We start from the raw sequence: 18,256 nt of genomic DNA, 5'->3' as shown, positions 1-18,256 counted from the left end.
TTCACTTCTATCAACCATAACCCCTTCTCTACATGCTTTCCAAGGTTCTGCAAAATCCGGGTCTTCATCATACAAGGTCTTCAAATCTTCAAAACCTAATACCATCACTCTCATTTCTATTAGAAAATTCCTTCTCCTACTCAATGCATCAACAACTTTATTAGATTTCCCACTTCTATGCTTCAACACAAATGTGTAATTCTGCAAGAATTCTACCCATCTCGTATGTCTTTGATTCAACTTACTCTGATTGTTCAAATACTCCAAATCTTGATGATCTCTATACAACACAAACTCCTTAGGCAATAAGTAGTGTCTCCACTTCTTCAAGGCTTGAACTATGGCATAAAATTCCTGATCATAAACCGAATATCTCCTCCAGGCATCATTCAATTTCTCACTGAAATATGCTACTACTCCTATTGTTATTCCACTTGCATCATAATCCACTTGAAATAACTTATTGAAATTTGGTAAAGCTAACACAGGTTGCTTAGTCACTTTTTGCTTCAAAAATTCAAAACTTTTGTTTTCTCTAGTGATCCACTTAAATTCCTTCCGATCTCCTCTCATGGTCTCAATCATAGGGTTACAAACTGAACTAAAATTTCTGATAAACTTTCGGTAAAAACTAGCCAATCCATGAAATAATCTTACCTCTCCAATGCTTTCCAGTGTAAGCCACTCAACAATGGCTTTCACTTTCTCAGGGTCCATCTTCAAACCATCCTTAGATATCACAAAGACAAAATAGACTAACTCATCCTTCATGAAAGTACACTTCTTGATATTGATCAACAACTTCTCTTCTCTCAACCTCTACAAAACATGTCTTAATTGCAACAAATGCACCTCTTTTGTTCTACTAAAAATCAGAATGTCATCCAAATACACAATAACAAACTTACCCAAGAATTTCTTCAATACCTCATTCATACACCTCATGAAAGTACTTGGTGCATTAGTCAATCCAAAAGGCATCACCAACCATTCATATAGTCCTTAATTTGTCTTAAATGTTGTCTTCCACTCATCACATTCTCTGATCCTAATCTGATGATATCCACTCTTCAAATCTATCTTTGTAAAGTATTTTGCTCCACTCAAACAGTCCATTATGTCATCCATCCTAAGCAAAGGAAACTGGTATTTCACTGTGATCTTGTTTATTGCTCTTGAATCGATACACATCCTCCATTCTCCATTCTTCTTAGATGCTAATACGACTGGTACTACAAAAGGGCTCAAACTCTCTCTGATCAAACCTTTCTTCAATAGCTCTTGCACTTGTCTATTCAATTCTTCATTCTCTACCAGTGTCAACTGGTGTGGAGCTTTGTTAGGAAAACTAGCTTTGGGAACTAAGTCCATGCAATAAATAATACTTCTAACAAGTGGCAATCCATCAGGTACAATATATGAAATGATGTCCTTATATTCTATCAGCAAATCTCTTATCTCTACCAGGTGTTCTCCTTCTAGTTCTGGTCTCTCAATCTTCTTAGGAATTAAGGAAAAATACACATTCTCATGTCTCAGTCCATCCATGAATTTCCTTCCATCTACTAAACAGATTCTGGTATTCGTAGAGACTTCATTCTTCAAAGGTTCCTCCAAAGGTAGCAAGGTTTACTTCATCCCATTGGCCATAATAGTGTATGTATTCTTCCTCCCATCATGTATCGCCTATCTATCAAATTGCCAAGGTCTTCCCAACAAAAAATGATAAATATCCATAGGCATAATATCACACAAAACTTCATCATGATAATTCCCAATTTTCAATTTTACTAAACACTATTCACTTACTAACAAGTTATGTTCATCCTGAATCCATGCTATCCGATAAGGCTTAGTGTGTTTCAATCTCTCCAATTTCAAATTATTCACCATCTCTTCTAAAACAAGATTATCTGAACTACCACTATCAATAACAACTTTGTAACACTTACTAGATACCTTACATCTAGTCTTGAACAGGTTCTTCATCTCTTCCGGTATGACATAAAGCTCTCCTCATCATCAACAGTTCTCCATATTCTGGTTTATTGTCTGATCCGATGGGGTTTTCTTCCACCACTACTTCTCTTCCAGTAGCGTATGTATTCTTACATTCAAATGCATGGTGTCCTTCTCCTCCACACTTAAAGAAGGTTCCTCTAAATGTCCTCTTGTCTTGTCTTCCAAATTTTTCATTCTCGTAATCATCCGGTTCTCTCCTCCAGTAGAAATTTCTATCATCCTTTCGGTATAAATTACCTTCTTTTCTCAATTCCTTATCCTTGTTCTAATCTGTACTAGTTCCTCTTCCTCATTGAAATCTTCCTTTGGTAAACCTTCCACCTCTACCTCTCTATCTCTGCTCATGTCTTTTATTCAATTTCTCTTCAGCCTTTAGTGCATACTGGTAAGCCTCTTCAACACTCTCCAATTTGATCATACTGAGTTTATCTTGTATAGACATCCGCAATCCATTCAAATATCTTGCAATCTATTCAACTTCATCATCAACATGTCCAGATATGATGTTCAAATTGTAAAATGCTTTGGTGTACTCCTTCACACTAGATTCCTTTTGTCTTAGGTTCTACAATTTCTAGAACAAATCCACTTGATAATTTATCAGGACAAACTTTAATTTAACTTAGCAATCATCTGATCCTGTGTCTTAATATTTTCTTTACCTCTTCTCTATCTATCAACTTGAAAATGCTCCCACCAAAGAGATACATGACCTTTCAACCGGGTATAGATATATTTCACCTTCATCTCTTCTGCAGTGTTTTCAAAATCAAAATACTTCTCCATCTCCAAGATCTCCATCACAACAGAGTCTGCATTCCCACATGCTCCACCATTCCTAGTTCCTCTTCGCGCCATTGATTCACGCTAGTCCTCTGTAATTGCAGGTCGGATCCACAATCCACCACCCTAAAACAAAATTCAAGACACGCAACCTCTGGAACAAAGCTTCACTCTAATACCACTTGAAGCACTCACTGACGAGGAGGGATCTTAAGGAGATAAGTCCAAATCGGTCAACAAGAGTAAACACAATGAAAACATGCAGATATGATGGAGGTAATGCAGAATAGATAGTTTTATTGCATGAAATTTGATTATATCCAATTGGTAACAACCAAGTTACAACATACTAACACATAGGCCTAGTAGAATAGGTCATAATCGGGACCTTGAATTAAAAGATCTATCTTCTAGGCATAGTCTATCTTTGATTGGTTCTAATGATCTTCGATTGATTACATTATAAAGCATGATTAGAAATATATATCAATCCAAAGGATCCAGTCAGCCCAAAAGGAATCAAAACCTGAAGAACAAGACCTAACGTGCAAAATGAACAAGGTCGGCCTCCATCAAGAGATTCCTCCAAAAAATCTAAAGGATGAAACATAAAAGGTCAGCCACATGCCAAGAAACATCGAGATCAACATCCAAGGCTCTGCAAGCTTCGAAATGGGTTTCGGTAGATCACTTGAATAGGTCTTAGGCAACCGGTAGCAAAGGAACAACTAGTAACAAGAAACTATCAAGGAAACTGGTAGCGAAATCTTGTTGGAAAGTGGTCCAAATGAGATGCAATTTGAAAGAAACAAAGATGATCAAGTCTTCAAGTATAATCCAACTCCATAGGATCTGGTGAGCCAAAACTGAGACACACATAAAGGAAAACTAAAACTGCAAACAAAATAGAAAGGAAATGTTTTTGGTTGATGCAAGATTGTTGTGATCTGGGGATGCTCTTGCATCATAGCCCCTCCTCAAAATCTTCAAATTTTCATTGATCCTTTACCTTCCCATTCTAATAATGAAATTGAGACTGGTCATCTTACCTTTTGTCCTGATGATCTTGGCCTTGAGTCTAACAATGTGGTGAACCTTATAGATCAAACTAAACCTCCTAAAGACTTATGTGTTACATTTGATCCTAGTGAGACTATTGAAGCACCCAATGGCCCATTATATATCACTGTGAGAATTAAAGGCATACCCTCTCGAGGGGTGCCCATTGATGAAAATTGTATGGTTAATGTGATAACTGAATAATTTTTTATACTTTACAAATGCATCAAGTGACGTATGAGAAATATGATGTGGTGATTAAATTCTTTGATGGTTTCTCTTGTATTTCTATTGGTTCTATTCATCTTTCTGTTGAGGTTGGTAATAAGGCTTTAGATGTTAACTTTGCTATAATTCCTATATCAAAATAATTTTATGTGAAGTTTAGCTATCATTGGCTCTCTTCCATGAAAGTAATTCCCTCTTGATAACAATATCATGACTATTAATCATAGCATGTACCAACCCATAGTTAGGCAAATAGATATTTGTCTTGATTAGTTTTGGTCTGTGCAATTCTAACCTCTTAAACCTAGAAGTGATCCCCTTTTTCAGTCTTACCAAAAAAGGAAAAATGAGATGATATTATCTTTGAGAAAACCTATAAATCCAACACTTAGTCTTCCTCCAACTAATGATCATATGCCTCTTCTTATGGATATGTCCATTCTTCCTCCTAAGGATAGAAATATTCTTGCTCCTAAGGAATAATCCATTCCTTCTCTTAAGGATGAGTCTATTCTTCCTCCCAAGGATACAAAAGTTTTTCCTCCTAAGTGTCAATCTATTCCTCCTTTTAAGGATAAACAAATTTTTCCTCTTAAGGATAGACCTATTCCTCCTCCTCATGATGGACTTGGTCTCCTTCCTACACCTCCTATTCCTCCTTTATATGGTGTGGTTCCACCTCCTATGTCATACAAAGCAAAGCGACCGACTTCTCCTATTTTTCAACCTAAAAAACCTTATCCTATGCATCCTTCCTTAAAAGAAGAACAAAAGCCTATACCTCATGAACCTAAACCTTCACAACCTTTAGCTAAAACTAAACAAAACCATTGTGTGAGAGAACTCTGACATAGACATCATGTGAGAGCTTGTGAACTTTCTTCCCAAATAATTTCTTCTCCAAAGACACAAATTGTTGACATAATTCCATTTGTTCAACCTTCTCCTAACCAACATGTTCCACGTAATTATCCAAGATGCAAAATGCTTAAGACAAATGATTGTTCAAGTTCTATTCCTATTAGAGCTCCTATTTTTGTTAATCTTGATGAAGAAATAGGTGAGAATGTTGTTAATGATGAAAATATTGATCCTAATATTTAAGATGATGAATATGAATATGTTGATGTTGACAATGATTTATCTAAACAATTTTTTAAAAGAATTAATCCTAGCTCCTATTAATAGACAAAGTGACTCATCATTACAGCATGGTCCTTGTTTGGAACTTGCGATAGCTTCATCTACTATGCTCGATGTTGTTCCTCTTTTGTGTTTTCCACCTTACTAAAACAATGATGAACAAGATCGGGGGGCGGATGATGTGCTTGATTAGCTTGATTAGCACTATAGATTACCTCTCTCTCTCTCTCTCTCCTCTCTTGCTTGTTTGTGACCTTCTATTTGTCTCTCAATTCTTCTATTTGTTGTCCCTAGTGTTTTCTACTTGAGGATGGTGCAAAGCATTGAGATCTCTTTTGGTCTCTCCTATGGTGACTCAAAAGACACATGTGTTGTTCTTCCATGGTCGTTTTCCTTTCTTTGGGGGATGAGGATAGTTCTATGCATATATATATACACACGTGATACACATTGGTTATCATAAAAAGCATACTGACTCCAGAGTTAAAAGAAAGCACCCCGTACTTTGTGTTTTGTGATCATTATCCTTTGATTTTTCCTCTCTTGCGGGCTTATTGTTTTGATAAAATGCTTGTCTTTTTGGGTGTATACTACCTTAAATAAATTTCTCTTGATAAGGCGTATGCAATCACTTTAACATGGGGGCATACACTTTGCTCAATGATTCTCTCTCTTGCATATCTTGATACTGAAGTTACTTAGCAAAATTTGTCCTTTTCCTTCTAATTTTGGTATTTTTTCTATTGATGACTCATAGTAAGAGAACATTACTATTTTTTAGTCATGGTTATCTCTTTCTCTCATGATGTCCCTTTTATCTTGTTATCAAAGTTGTGAGATCCTAAAGTCCACTGGGGGCTTGACATATCTTTCCTCCTTGATGACTTGGTGAAAGTTTTTTAATGTGAACCCTTTGTAATTTACCAAGAGTATGATTGATTTCATGCTCCCACTATAGTGGGGGCTAAGTGTAACAAACCTAAAATTGTACCCCTTTGGAATTTTGACCACATTTGGGTCTTCACCTTAGTGTTTGCACCCCTTGGCCTATTTGAAGACCTGATTATGCTCATACCCCTCATAAATGTCATAAAACTTGATTTCTCGCCCCCCTTGGGAACCTTGATCCTAACCCAAAATAGGTTAGGACAAGGGCATGGCACCTTGGTCCTCCCTAAATTGGGCCCCCTTTAAACCCATTTTTGCAATCCAAAATTGAGCGGGATTCCCCTCTCTGTCGGATCATGTCAAAAAAATTAGTCAATTTTCCTCATGGGCAAGTATATAAAGAGGATTTCCCCTCTCATTTTGATATACATTCACAAGAAGGATATTTTGACATCAAGCAATCAAGCATTCAAGAGAAATTGAGCATTAATAAGCCTTCCTTCAAGCCTTGGAGCAACAACCAAGTCTAGATTCAAGTATTGAAGAATACATCATTCATCCTATTTTTTTGAAGACTTCATCAAGCCCTAATTCTGTGTGGAGACAAACAAAACTTCACAAGGATGTATATCACTTGATTTCCAGTCATAATTCAACATCTCCCTCAAAAGGATAATCTTCCATTACAGTCATTTGAATTATCTTTATTTCAATTTCATGGTTAATTCCAAAACAGGGGTTTGACCTAAGGCAAGCCACTACTTCCCCTTCTTTATGTGTGCAGGAAACAAGTATGGAGCTGAAATCTTCAAAATAAGCCTTATTTATAGAAATGAATCAATCCCCATTTGGTGTGCAAAAAGTGCAGAGGACCAAGGCAACCACCACCATAGTCCCGACATTTCAAGATCTCTTTCTAAGATCATATCTGACTCGGCTTACATTGCTCGGTTCCAAGTGCCTAGCTTCATCCTGCATATATAGCTTACTGTTTACATGTTTTTAACTTCATTTTTCAGCACTTTACCTAATTCCAATGATTCAATTTATAAAAGATGAACAAAAATATCACACATTTAACCCAAATCTATTTAGTATTTAGTCCTTGTTTGCTTTGTGACTGAATCTAGTGGATTCCCTTCCCTCCTTTGAATGTAATACTCCTTAAGTGAAAAATTAGTGGTTTTCTCCCTCTAATGGTGGAAATCCTAAATTTTTCCACATTACACTTTGTTATTCTGATTCGAGATGTGATGATGTGGTTATAGATGTGTTCATTCCAGGTCCGGTCAACCTTGAATGTTTTTTTTTTGTTCCGATGATTATGGCATATGGATAATAGGTTGTTTTGGTCAATGTAGTGCATTATGGTGTGTTCCACTTCTCATTCCTTTCCATTGTGGAATGTTTAGTGTAGACCTATTTTAAATTGTGTTTCAGTAAATTATTTGGTTGACTTGGGAGACTTCTATTTCAAGAGATTAATATAAATAAAGGCTAATTGTAATGAAGGACTTATAAAGAAGCAAGTGGATTGAAAAAGAAAATTTGTTTCTTGTTGGTGCAAATTTATGTGAGGTTGTGTGTGGTTGTGGTTGAGCAATGTGGTAATGCGTTGATGTTGTTTGGTACTAGAGGTAGTGAACCAAATGTCTCTTCTAACATTGTAGCTTAGTGGCAGTTGTGCTACAGTGGTGGATTTGTTCTTTTTCCTTCTTATTTTGGGTAGCGAGCCCTTTTCTAGCAGTTTTAGTTGGGCAATGAGGCGACCAACAATGACATTTTTGACAGTAAGCCACCCTTTGTAAAAATCACCTTAATCGGTGTCACCCTAATAAGTGTTTTATACATGAGAATTAGCATTCTTTGTGGTTTTTCCCTTCTTGGGTTTTTCATGTCAAATCTGGTGTTTCATGTGTGTGCTCTCTCATGCTTATATCAGTTTATGGTTAAGTAATCAAGAATTAATTGACCAGGTCTGTTTATGTGGAATAAGTAAAATATTTTAATTGACAACTGATTCACCTCCCCTCTCAGTCATCTCAGATATTCAACATGACATATGACTTTTCGTCAACCCATGTACTTGCACATTTGGATCGCCATGTGAGACCCGAATTTGTATTGAAATTTCATTTAGAACATATTTTATCTTTTCTCCAATTTCTTTTCACTACAAAATATGAATGGCCCATGAAAGAAACTTACACCAAGAAGTAAGTAGCAACAAATTGGTTGATTTATCCTAAACATTCACCATCCAGACTATTCATTGCATCTGAAGCCAAAAAGTATAAAACCAATAGTATATTTGATAAAAAAGATATTTTAAACAATCTAATATATGGCAATACAAAAGGAAGATGAAAGTAGAATTCTAATATATGGGAATACATAAGGAAGATGAAAGTAGAATGTTTTCAAAATACACCTTGTTCAAATTTTTAACAAAATCTGAAAAAAGAATTGTGATCTATTTATTCTGATTTGTATGTATCATTCCCATCATTTTAAGATATGTTGGTTGTTTCCATGACAAAATCAAGTTTCACAAAAGAAAGATCTATCAAATCATACTTACACATGTGTTGCCACTTTATTCTATTGTACCAATGTAATTGAAGCTCAATTCCTTTTGGGCTATCTAAATGGTCAATGTCATTATGGTAATCAAACACCTTATTACCATCCTTCCTTCATATTCTTTGAACCCTTCCAATTTACCAGGTTCCACAAGAAACACCTTGTCTTATACTTCAAGAAACATCTTTTCTTGTAGTATGTTCAGTGGGAGGTATTGAATTTCTCTCAAACAACACCCCACAATCTGATCCAATTCCAAAGCTAATTAAAAAAACCTTTTGAGGGAACCTCTCATCTCACCTAAAGTAGACCCTATTCCTCACTTTAGTCAGCCTATGTTTGGATAACGTCAAGATTTCCATTCAACCACATAACCAAACAAGATTTGAACATGTCCTTACCATCAATCTCTACCACTGGTTTTACAATTTTATTTATATTTTAACTAATGCAATCTAAAATTTCATCCAACTCGTGCCTCCACTCACTTTCCATTATTTTCAATTCAGCATGATTGTGTGCCACTGAAGACATAGATTGGAATATAGAGTTGGAATGAGTTGGTGGAGAGTCATCAAATACTTCATCCACAACTTGGAATGTTGGATAATTTTGGTCATTTATCCATGGTTTAACCCACCAAGAAGATTGTGTGGGATTCTCTAGTCACATGCTAAGAGATGATAAAACTTCTTGTGTATCCTTTAATCCTATCTCAAGGGCTTCTATAATTTTATCATTTGTAGATATTGAATCACATTCTGATAATATGTTAACATTTTGTATCCTTTCTTGGTGCAATCTATTCCAGATACTTTCTTGCTTCTTATGATATTTATTAAAATGAAGCCCTTGGGTATTTGATTCTACTTCTGAAACTCTATTAAGGGTTCCAATAATGTGAAGCAAGATAATGAAATCATAGGCCCTTTCTACTCCAACCATCCCACCAAGTTTGCTAAAGAAGTTCTCACATACATATGACCTAGTCAAGTGCAAAACACATGGCAAGTGACAATATTGATCTTGAAACAATCTCAACAACAAAACTACAAAGTGGCAAGAAATTTTGACATCTTGATACGCCTCTCTATTGATGAAATTTACATTGACATTATTATTAGATTCCTTTCGTAGCCAACATAACCATAACATGAATAAATGATGAGCTTGTGAAACATTTCACACTCTTTTCCAAAGAGTCAAACTCTAATACATAAAAATGTCAAGATAGTCAACAAAAATCATTAGATATGTCTTTGTGCCTAGTTCCCTCTCTACCCTTCCACTAGATGTACTTATGATCTTTTTCAAACACCTCTGAACATTCCTTGAAGTAATGCATTGTGCAAAATCCCAATTTTGTCGATCTTGTAGGGAAAAATGGTGTCTCAACCTTGCAAATTTACATGAGTTTACTATTTATAGTAAGTTTTTGTTTGAGCACAAAATGGTGTGAAATTCTCCCCAAAGCTTCTAGTTGTCTAGATAAGTATTTCAGTAAATTTTTCTCACAAGATCACAACTAGTTTTGAATATATTAAAGTTTTTGTTTTGGAGGGATGTAATGAAAGGTTTAAATTTAATTTTTATGACTTTAGAGGCTCCTAAATGCCTTTAAAAGTGGGTATAAATTGAATATCCATTTACAAGGTGATAGAGCACTTTGTGAGATTTCTTACGCTCCAAACGATTTGTCAATTGGACACACGATTCACAAGTTATGGCCTTTGGAAGTTTGTACTCTTGAAATAGGAAATATAAAATACATTGAACACATAAATGAGCTCTAAAAGGGAGGGACACATGTTGATGTGTGTTTTGACATGTCATAGGGAATCTAGATAGGAGATAAGGTCGGCTCCACTTTATTGGGTGGTTTTAGCCCATGGTTTTGTAATACCATTTGACGGTTTCTTGTAGTGTATCTCCTATATATGAGGTGTGTGAGATAGAGGTTGTGTGTAAGAGTCTTATGGCTATTGAGTTACCTCTAAATCTCTAATAAGTGGTACTCTTATAAAGAGATTTCTCTGCAAGAATATTATAATCTATTGTTGATTGTTGAATAATATATTGGGTGGCTTTTGGAGTGTGGGGTCTTTCTCCCGAAAGGGTTTTCCCACGTAAATCATTGTGTTATGGTATGTATGTTATTGTCTCTATTTCTATTAAGTTTCTATAACTGTTGTAACGATTTGAATTTTTTTTTGCATTATCCTCCTCTCAAGGTTACTTTAGGAATTTATTTCGCTACTTAACTTCCTTACAAGTGGTATCAAAGCATGATCACCTTTGGTTTCAATTGTGGGTTGTTGGGGTTTCTGAGCTAATCCAGATTTGAGTGGGAGCTTGTACAAAAGACACTTTTTGATCTTGTTGAAGGAATTTTTCAGATGGCAAGTCTATCAGGGAGAATAGAGGTGGAGAAATTTAATGGAGTAATTTTTAGATGTGGAAGCTGAAGATGGAAGATCTCCTAATAGATCAAGATCTATTGGATGTTGTTGATGCAAATGTCTCAAGACCCTCAGATCCTACTGTAGCTGCTCAATATGATGTCATGAACCAAAAATCCAAGGATCTAATCGTATTGTACCTAGCAAAATCTCTCCTAATCAATGTCCATGAATAGAACACTGCAAAGGAGTTATGGACTAAGCTTGGTGAAATGTATCCAGTGAAATCCTTATTGAATCAGATTTTCTTGAGAAAGAAATTATATTCCTTGAAGATGGAAGAGGGTGGATGAATTGTAGATCACCTAGAAGCATTTAATATGTTGGTTGCTCAATTGGTATTTGTTGGTGTTAAGATGGACGAAGTAGAGAAATGCTAGATCGTGCTTTGTTCTTTGCCTGATTCATGGGATTCTCTTGTTATGTCTATCGGTAGTACTTATGTTGTTTTGAAGTCTGAAGATGTGGTGGGTACCCTACTTGGTGAAGAGATGTGAAGGAAGGTATCCATCAGTTCAAAGGAAGCCCTAAATGTTCATGGAAGACCTAAGGAAAAAGGCAAGAAGAATGAGAAGAGAAATAAGTCCAAATCTAAAGGGAGATCAAAATCTCCTAGAAAGTCCAAAGTTATATGCTAGAATTGTGGCAAACCATGTCACATCCTAGAGCCATCACTAGTGAGGAGGGACCTCAAGGAGATCAACTTGGATTGGTCAACAAGAGTATACACAATGGAAACATGTAGACATGATGGAGGCAATGTAAAACAAATAGTTTTATTGCATGAAATTTGATTACATCCAACAGGTAACAACTGGGTTACAACATACCGACACACAGGCCTGGTAGAATAGCTCACAACCAGGACCTTGAATCGAAAGATCTATCTGATACTCTAATTGATTCTCCCTTCATCACATTCTAAAGCACGATTACAAATATATATATATATATATATATATATATATATATATATATATATATATATATATATATATATATATATATATATATATATATATATATATATATATCGATCCAAAAGATCTAGTCAGCCCAAAAGGGATCAAAACCCAAAGAACAAGACCTAACATGCAAAATGAACAAGGTCAGCCTCCGCCAAGAGATTCCTCTAGAAAATCCCAAGGATGAAACAAATAAGGTCATCCAAACACCAAGGAACATCAAACTCAATGCTCAAGGCTCCGCAAGCTTCGGAATGGGTTTTGGTAGATCACTAGAATAGGTCTCACGTGACCGGTCACAAAGGAACAACTAGTAACAAGAAATTGTCATGGAAATCGGTAGCGATATCTTGTTGAAAAGTGATCCAAATGAGATGTGGTTTGAAAGAAAGAAAGATGATCAAGTCTTTATGTAGAATCCAACTCCACAGGATCTGGTGACCCAAAAATGGGACACATAGAAAGAAAACTAAAAGTTCAAACAAAACATAAAGGAAAATGTTTTTGGTTGATGCAAGATTGTTGTGAACTGGGGATGCTCCTGCATCAGACATCTGAGGTTAATGAAAAGTGAGCCTCTCATAGGTCAGAGGGAAACCAAGGTAGTCTACCTCTACCTGATAAATCCAAGATGAATCTTCATCTGGTCTTCTCTTCCACTTCACAAGATATTCTTTGTACTGACTATTCTGGGTACTACGCCCAATCCTACTATCCAAAATCTCTTCAATCTGATTTGGTTCCTTCCAGGGCAATTGTTTCTCAAGGTCTGCACCACTATCCTTACTGAATTCTGGTTCATGGTACTCATGAAGATTCGCAATGTTGAATATAAGTGAAATACTTAGACTATCTGGTAGCTCCACTTCATATGCATTTCCAGAACTGAACTTTCTCAAAATCTTATAGGGCCCAAACTTCTTCGTCTGCAACTTATTATAAGTTCCAACTGGGAATCTCTTTTCTCAAATATACTATCACTTCATTGCCAACTTCAAATTACTTATGTCTCCTCTTCTCATCTACCTTCTCTTTATATTTTTTGTTCATGTCTTCCAAATGTTGTTTAACTTGAATATGCAATGCTGCCATGTGATCTGCAAAATCTTCTGCTTCTAAACTCTTCCGGTCTTCACTGATAATGTCTCTCAATTCTTCTATTCCTCTAGAATGCACTCTAGTAACAATCTCAAAAGGTGTTTTTCAGTACTTCTATTCACTAAATTGTTGTAGGCAAACTCTTCTTGTGCAAGGATCAAATCCCAACTTTTGGTTTTATCTCCCACTAAACATCTCAACAAGTTTCTCAAGCTCCGTTTAACAACTTTCATCTGCCCATCAGTCTGTGGATGAAAAGTAGAACTGAACTTCAAATATGTCTTCATCTTCTTCCTAAATGTTCTCCAAAAATAGCCAACAAACTTAGTGTCTCTGTCTGAAACTATGCTCTTAGGTAATCCATGCAATCTCACCACTTCCTTGAAAAATAGGTTTGCTACATGTAATGCATCTGATGTCTTCTTACAAGGTATGAAATGAGTCATATTTGAAAATATATCCACTACCATAAATATAGAATCATTCCCTCTTAGTGTCTTAGGCAATCCAAGTACAAAATCCATGCTTATATCCTCCCAAGGTCTTACCGGTATTGTCAAAGATTTATACAATCTGACATTCTAACTACTACCTTTTGCAACTTGACAAACTCTACAACTCTACACATATCTCTTAACATCCTTATGAATCTAGGGCCAAAAGTACTACTCACTCACCAATGCAACTATTTTGTCTATGCTAAAATGTCCCACTAAACCTCCACTATGTTTCTCTTTGATTAGGTTCTCTCTCGTGGAACTCTTAGGTATGCACAAATGAACTCTCCTGAATAACATCCCATCCTGAATGAAAGCATCCAACCATTTTCTCTTATCAACCATAACCGGTTCTCCACATGCTTTCAAAGGTTCTACAAAATTTGGGTCTCCATCATACAAGGTCTTCAAATCTTCAAAACCTAATACTGTCACTCTCATTCTGTCAGGAAATTGCTTCTCCTACTCAATGCATCAAAAAATTTGTTAGATTTCCCACTTCTATGCTTCAACACAAAGGTGTAACTCTACAAGAATTCTACCCATCTCATATGTCTCTGATTCAACTTACTTTGACTATTCAAATACTGCAAAGGTTGATCATCTATATACAACAAAAACACCTTAGGCAACAAATAGTGTCTCCATTTATTCAAGGCTTGAACTGTGGCATAAAATTCCTGATCATACACTGAATATGTCTTTCGAACATCATTTAATTTCTCACTAAAATAGGCTACTGCTCTTATTGTTGTTCCACTTGCATCACAATCCACTTGAAATACCTTATTTAAATATGGTAGAAATAACATAGGTTGCTTAGTCACTTTCTTCTTTAACAATTCAAAACTTTTGTTTGCTTCGGTGGTTCACTTGAATTCCTTCCAATGTCCTCTCATGGTATCAGTCATAGGGTTACAAACTGAACTGAAATTTTTGATAAACATCTGGTAAAATCTAGCCAATCCATGAAATGATCTTACCTCTCTAATACTTTCCGGTGTAGGCCACTCAACAATGGCTTTCACTTTCTTAGGGTCCATCTTCAAACCATCCTCAGATATCACAAATCCTAAATAGACTAGATCATCCTTCATGAAAGTACACTTCTTGATATTGATAAACAAATTTTCTTCTCTCAATCCCTATAAAACTTTTCTTAACTATAACAAATGCTCTTCTATTGTTCTATTGAAAAATCAAAATGTCATCCAAATACACAATAACAAACTTACCCAAAAATTTCTTCAATACCTCATTCATCAGCCTCATGAATTTACTCGGTGCATTAGTCAATCTAAAAGGAATCACCAACCATTCATATAGTCCTTCATTTGTCTTAAATGTTGTCTTCCACTCATCACCTTCTCTGATCATGATCTAATGATATCCACTCTTCAAATCTATCATTGTAAAGTATTTTCCTCCACTCAAACAATCCATTATGTCATCCATCCTAGTTAAACAAAACCAGTATTTCACTACGATCTTGTTTATTACTCTTGAATCAGTATACATCCTCTATTCTCCATTCTTCTTTAGTGCTAATACTGTTGGTACTGTACAAGGGCTCAAACTCTCCCTGATCAAACCCTTCTTCAACAACTCATGCACTTGTCTATTCAGTTTGTCATTCTTTGTCGGTGTCAATCGGTGTGCACCTTTGTTAGGCAAACTAACTCCGGGAACCAAGTCCATGCAATGACTAATATTCCTAACAGGTGGCAATCCATTAGGTACATTATTTTAAATGATGTCCTCATATTCTATCAGCAAATCTCTTATCTCTTTCAGGTGTTCTCCTTCTGGTTCCAGTCTCTCAATCTTCTTAGGAATTAAGGCAAAACACACATTCGCATGTCTCAGTCCATCCATAAATTTACTTCCATCTACTAAACAAATTTTGGTATTTGTACAGACCTCACTCTTCAAAGGTTCCTCCAAAGGTAAAAAGGTATGCTTCATCCCATTGGCCAAAATAGTGTATGTATTCTTCCTCCCATCATGTATTGCCTATCTATCAAACGGCCAAGGTCTTCCCAACAAAAGATGACAAATATCTATAGGCATAATATCACAAAAAAAATCATCATGATAATTCCCAATTTTCAATTTCACAAAACACTATTCACTTACTAACAAGTTATGTTCATCCTGAATCCATGCTATCTGATAAGGCTTGGGGTGTTTTAATCTCTCCAATTTCAACTTATTCATCATCTCTTCTAAAACAAGATTATCTGAACTACCACTATCAATAACAACTTTACAACACTTACCGGATACCTTACATCTGGTCTTGAACAAGTTCTTCCTCTACAAGGGTTCTTCATCTCTTTCAATATGACACAAAGCTCTCCTCATCATCAACAGTTCTCCATATTCTAGTTTATTGTCTAATCCGATGGGGTTTTCTTTCACCACTACTGCTCTTTTGGTAGCATCTATATTCTTACATTCAAATGAACGGTGCACTTCTCCTCCATACTTAAAGCATGTTCCTCTAAATGTCCTCTTGTCTTGTCTTCCAAAGTTCTCATTCCGGTAACCATCCAGTTCTATCCTCTAGTAGAAATTTTTATGATCCTTCCACTATGAATTACCTTCTTTTATCACTTCCTTGTCCTTGTTCTGATCTGTATTGGTTCCTCTTCCTCCTTGAAATCTTCCTCCGGTAAACCTTCCACCTCTACCTCTTTGTCTCTGCTCATGTCTTTTGTTCAATTTCTCTTCAACCTTTAGTGCATACTGGTAAGCCTCTTCAACACTCTCTAATTTGATCATACTAAGTTTATCTTGTATAGACATCCATAATCCATTCATATATCTTGCAATTTGTTCAACTTCATCATCAACATGTCTAGATCTGATGTTCAATTTGTAAAATTCTTCGGTGCACTCCTTCACACTAGATTCCTTTTGTCTTAGGTTCTGCAATTTTCAAAACAAATCCACTTGATAATTTGCCAAGACAAACTTTGATTTCAACTTAGCAATCATCTGATCCCATGTCTTAATATTTTATTTACCTCTTCTTTGTCTATCAATTTTAAAATGCTCCCACCAAAGAGATGCATGACCTTTCAACCAGGTACATGCATATTTCACCTTCCTCTCTTCTGCGATGTTTTCAAAATCAAAATACTTCTCCATTTACAAGATCCAATCCATCAATTCATCTGAATCTAACTTCCTATCATATTTTGGTGAGGTAAAATGAGGTTTAGTGTTCACCCTAATCAAAACCCTTCAAAACCTTTCTTCATCTGGATCAATTGTCTATAGGTTTACTTGTTCTGTCAGGGCTTCTTCTCCTTAATCTTTGCTTACATCTTCAATATGTCGACCTCTTCTTTGGGATGTCTCCATGACTTCTATTCCTCACAACATCTCCATCATTGTAGGTTCTACATTCCCATGCCCTCCACCATTCCTAGTTCCTCTTCACTCCATTGATTCACGTTAGTGCTCTCTAATTGCAGGTACGATCTGCAATCTGCCAACCTACAACAAAATTCAGGACATGCAACCTCTAGAACAAAACTTCGCTCTGATACCACTTGAAGCAGTCACCATTGAGAAGGGACCTCAAAGAGATCAACCCAGACTGGTCAGTAAGAGTAAACACAATAGAAACACGCAGATATAATGGAGGCAATGCAGAACATATAGTTTTATTGCATAAAATTTGATTATATCCAACTGGTAACAACCGGGTTACAACATACCAACACACAGGCCTAGTAGAATAGATCACAATTGGGACCTTGAATCAAAATATCTATCTTCTAGGAATAGTCTATCTATTTGATAATCTATTTAATTCTCCCTTCATCACATTCTGAAGCATTCTTATAAATATATATATCGATCCAGAGGATCCAGTCTGCCCAAAAGGTATCAAAACCCGAAGAACAAGACCTAATGTGCAAAATGAACAAGGTTGACCTCCACCAAGAGATTCCTCTGAAAAATCCAAAGGATGAAATGAAGAAGGTTGGCCACATGCCAAGGAACATCAAAATCAATGCTCAAGGATCTGTAAGCTTTGGAATGGGTTCCAATAGATCACCAAAATAGGTCTCAACCAACCGGTCACAAAGGAACAACCGGTAACAAGAAACTATCATGGAAATTGGTAGCAATATCTTGCCAGAAAGTGATCCAAATGAGATGCAGCTTGAAAGAAAGAAAGGTGATTAAGTCTTCAAGTAGAATCCAACTCCATAGGATTTGGTGAGCCAAAAATGGGACACAGAGAAAGAAAATTGAAAGTGCAAACAAAATAGAAAGGAAATTTTTTTTGGTTGATGCAAGATTGTTGTGAACCGGGGATGCTCCTGCCTCACATCCATAAGGATTGCAAAGAAGAAAAGAAGAAGAAAATTAAGAAGTTCTATTCTGATTGTAACTCTAAGAAGGAAGACGGTGATACATTTATTGTAGCTTTGTCTACTCATGCAGGTAATGATGCATGGTTAATTGACTCAAGTGCATCTTTTCATATGACTTCCAATAAAGATTGGTTTTC

The sequence above is a fragment of the Cryptomeria japonica genome, chromosome 9 (genome assembly GCF_030272615.1).
Source record: "Cryptomeria japonica chromosome 9, Sugi_1.0, whole genome shotgun sequence".
NCBI classification, from domain to species: Eukaryota; Viridiplantae; Streptophyta; class Pinopsida; order Cupressales; family Cupressaceae; genus Cryptomeria; species Cryptomeria japonica.
The sequence above is the reverse complement of the archived record's forward strand: the minus strand, read 5'-3'. Positions refer to the sequence as shown.